Source organism: Mizuhopecten yessoensis, unplaced genomic scaffold, assembly GCF_002113885.1.
Source record: "Mizuhopecten yessoensis strain PY_sf001 unplaced genomic scaffold, ASM211388v2 scaffold2207, whole genome shotgun sequence".
NCBI classification, from domain to species: Eukaryota; Metazoa; Mollusca; class Bivalvia; order Pectinida; family Pectinidae; genus Mizuhopecten; species Mizuhopecten yessoensis.
This window is the reverse complement of record NW_018404431.1, coordinates 66,860-71,450: the sequence shown is the minus strand read 5'-3', so window position 1 is coordinate 71,450 and position 4,591 is coordinate 66,860.

Below are 4,591 nucleotides of genomic sequence, written 5' to 3'. Positions count from 1 at the left end.
AACGTACTTTGTTGTATACATTATAAACATACTTTGTTGTACACATTACACACGTACTTTGTTGTATACATTATAAAATAACTTTGTTGTACACATTATAAACGTACCTTGTTGTATACATTATAAACGTAAGTTGTTGTATACATTATAAACGAAATTTGTTGTATACATTATAAACGTACTTTGTTGTATACATTATAAAATAATTTGTTGTACACTTTATAAAATAACTTTATTTTAAACATTATAAACGTACTTGGTTGTATACATTATAAAAAAAACTTTGTTGTATACAAATGTACATTATAAAATAACTTTGTTGTATACATTATAAACGTACTTTGTTGTATACATTATAAAACAACTTTGTTGTACACATTATAAAATAACTTTGTTGTTTACATTATAATCGTACTTTGTTGTATACATTATACACGTACTTTGTTGTAAACATTATAAAATAACTTTGTTGTACACATTATAAACGTACTTTGTTGTATACATTATTAACGTACTTTGTTGAATGCATACTATTTGTACTCTTCTGATTGTATACTAAATGTACTTTGTTGTAAATACTAAATGTTCTAGGCATCGACCAGTATCAAGTTAATGATCATTCTATTGGGGTCAATAGAATGTCTATTGGGGACAATAGAATGTCTATTGGGGACAATAGAATGTCCTATCAAAGTTAAATCTGGAGCCTAACTAGGGCTGTCAACGGCAAGAAAGAACCAAAAATGCTCGAGAATCCCTGCTGTGTAGGAGATAGAAGTCCCCTTGCGATCTATTTCGTCGTACATTTTGTCTTACTAAAATAGCGAAAAAACATTCAAGCTAAAAGCTCCTCAGACACACCTTTTAAACTGCACCCATAACTGTACCTTTCACGTTTATAACTTTCCCCAGCACTGTACCGTTCAGGTTTTCACTGATAGCAATGTTCTACGTTGGTTTTCATTGCTAGTTGGTTACGCAGTTTCGCAGATCAATGATATAATTAACGGTATCAAGGCCCTAGAGGTCGTCGTGTTGTCAACTTAACACATGTAAATTAAATATTGTCTTATTCTTCGTGAAGAAATGTCAAAAGTACATATTTGGACTAAATGCAAGACAACTTCATTCATTAGCTTTTATATTAACAAAAATGGAATATTAATTGATATTCTTTTTTAAAAATGTTATTCAAAGATAAAAGAACGTTACTTTTTCTCTTGTAAAGGTGACCAGCCTTCCCAAAAGCTCGCACAACATACTGGATTAAACAGAAGTCTTTGCCGGTTGAAGCCTGCTCGAAACGGGAAAGAGAAATCAGGAGTAAAATGAATCGCACACATTATCGATGAGAGTCTTAGTCAGCAAAGAGGGTGTCTGTTCCAAACAACTATACATTGTACTGTTTCTCAAAAGACTTGAAAAACATCAAGATGGAAAACTGAACGAAAACAAAAGTTGAGTTTAATCACGAAATTTGTAATTATTTGCGTGCAGCATGAGTCTTTGTTTTTTTTAAATAATTAATCTCGATACATTTTTAAAGCAATTGAGTTCTTACTGAAAACGAAAAACAATTTCCTGAAAAAGACATCAGGGTTGTATTGCACATCGCTTGGTAAGCCTTTCACTCCTGTCATATTATCTCAGAAGTCTCTTAATCTATATCGGGTCTTCATAAGCCTATCTAAGGCGGGTAATTATATTGAATTTAACGAATTTAACAATCTCGCATCACTTGCCTTTATAGCGTCAATAAAACACAGGTTGTCGCTAAGTCTTTGTTACGATGGCTTTTCGGCCGACTGTTTTGCCAATCTTGTTGATTAAATTTTTGAAATTGAACGCTGAATAGAAAGCATGCATCAGTCGGTTTTAATTCCCTTTTAGAGCATTCATTAGACGTTAAGTAACATGGAGTAAAGTCGACACTCTTGGTTTGGTACAGGCTGTTATTTATCAGTTTAATTATACCCAGAATCACCTGTCGTGTCTGTAATGTCAGGTACTCCCCTGCGCACCGGAGATTACTGCCCGGGAACCCCTCTTAATATGGAAATAAACACACGCTAGGAATATGTTTTAAAGTTTACTTAGGCACTTAGAAAGTCAGCCTTAGACGAAACACGGTTAGTCGGTCTTAATGCGTACCAGCTTCAACATCACTGGTTGTTCTAGAGGAGTAAGCCCTCAAACAAGATATAGAAATGTCTTTAACTTAACCACTGGAGTGTCTGTCTTCATGTTCTTAATTAATAAAAAGGCAGGCCTTGCTCCATCAGCAATTCATATCTGTTTACTGAGACGTACTACAGAAGGAAATGCCAAATATATAGCATTTCGCTTTAATGTTATACGTCTGGGATCTTAAGTCACTGCGTCAAGGAGGCGATGCATTACAACGTCTTGTTGTCATTGTTGTCCTGGTATTTATAATTGAATTCTTAACGTTCATTGTTTTAGATCATCATCATTTACGATAAACTTTTGATTTCTTTGTTATAGTTGTTGAAATGACAGGTTCCTGAATAAGTTAAGAATATATAAACAACGACCCCGTTCAATTATAGAATGATTGCGAACTGCAACAGGACGTGTTAATGTAAACGTTGACAAGCGGTGGGTTAGTAAGTTGTCTATCCTTGTTATCAAACATGACATTCGAATGAGAATCTTATTTATACATTTATTATATTTACCAAGCATTGTATGGTGATGTTTTTGTAATCCTTTGTCAAGACCGTTTGTGAATTAAACTTCAAGTTCTAGGGTGGTTATATACGCCACACGCATAAAAGTATTGCAAGATGAATAACAATATTCAATCAACAACGAATTATTATTCAAATAGAGATATTCACTCAACCTTGACTTAATAACTTGAATATTAATCCCGACACCGACACGCATTAATAATTTCTGAATTTCTGACAATTATTATTTAAGAGAATGCTTCATATTCTTTTTTCTTTTTCTTTGGCTATCATATACCTAATTCATTTGTTTTAATTTGTCCAATTAAACCGGAACATATAACTTGATACATAACGTTATGCTTAACGAGTCAACAAACAAGAAATTTTAACATTTTAATTTACAACACGTTCAGCGTCGCCCCACTATCTTTACTCATGTCAATTGTTCTAACTTACCAACATGCTACACGTACCGAAGGAGATATCTGAACTGATATAACATATCGACCTATCCTCAATTTGGTCGACAGATTAAATACGTAGGAAGCATAAATACATACAGAAATGGCTGTTTTGTAACTGAACTACACTCGATGACTGTTGATACACGAGATTCCGGCGTTAGACTGCTGAACCGTTCATGTGTTCGTTTGTATTTGGGAACATTATATATTGGTTAGCCTGCAGGTACATAGCGTACATTCGTTATCTTCGTATTTTTATTGTGTCTCTAGATCTATATCTTTGCACTTCCGATCGATGTTGTTAAGCATTTACCTCCGTTTCTCTTGTATATAGAACCATGATTTAGGAATCTGTCATGGGATTGAATCTGCGGATTTGGGATGCTGAGAACTAGTAGGATTTCTTGATATAGTTAGCTCCATGGTGATGTGTGTGCGTCATCATCCCACTATTACTCAGATTCATACTAGGGGTCATTTGGAAAGTATAGTATTTAGTACTAAAATAAATTCTGTTCGAACACAGTAAATCGTTTTTTCTGCGTACTCAACATAAAATAAATGTGAATCCGTTACAATTTCATGCTGAAATATTGCAAGATTTCTTTACTAAAACTTTTCTTAAAAGAAAGCATTTTGCTCTTTATTTATTGACCGAGCAACTACTAGTTACGCTAGTTTGTCTATTGTACACCATTAGTCAAAGGCACGACACTTTCAGTCGTCGAAGATAAAATTTTAACAGATTGTAAAACACAATAGACATCAGAAGGGTATTGACATGATTTTGACTTCACATTTAATCAGTTACAAGTTTATACGAAACGTTAAATAGATGTTGTTCGTTGAGTAGATACTTTATTATAGATTATTTATTGGTATGTCGTAATCTCATCGTTGCAATATATCAAGGTAAAATTCTATTCACGATTCTCGTGTGCTACACCAGTAATGCAGAGAGCAGCTTCAAAATTGACGTGGCGAGACAAATCATGATGTAGGAAGCGGAGGAACTGATGAAATGTCCGTAAATCCAACAGTCATGTTTATGTCGGGGGAAAAGCGTAGCCGTAATCTTGATGTACAGTACATATATATTGTCGATAAATGGTTGGAGTTCTAAGCGATAATTCAATGTAATCGGTAGGAGAATGATGGTGATTTTGACGGAGAAGTTTGCTGACTTTATTGAATCCACATGTAATGTTTTAAAATCTGTCAGAGGAAGCATCGTTTTATCTACAGGATGCTGAAATTGCTTCATCAATCTCTCAGTATCTGCTGCATTGTAAGCTCGATACCGTGGTTTCAGTAGATACGTCCATATAGGACGGAAGTGTGGATCTTAAATCTGGCCGTGCAGTGAGCGGCTAGTGTGTCTGTGCGTGTACATCCCAATCAACGTTAGCCATATATTAAATCTGGCCCCGT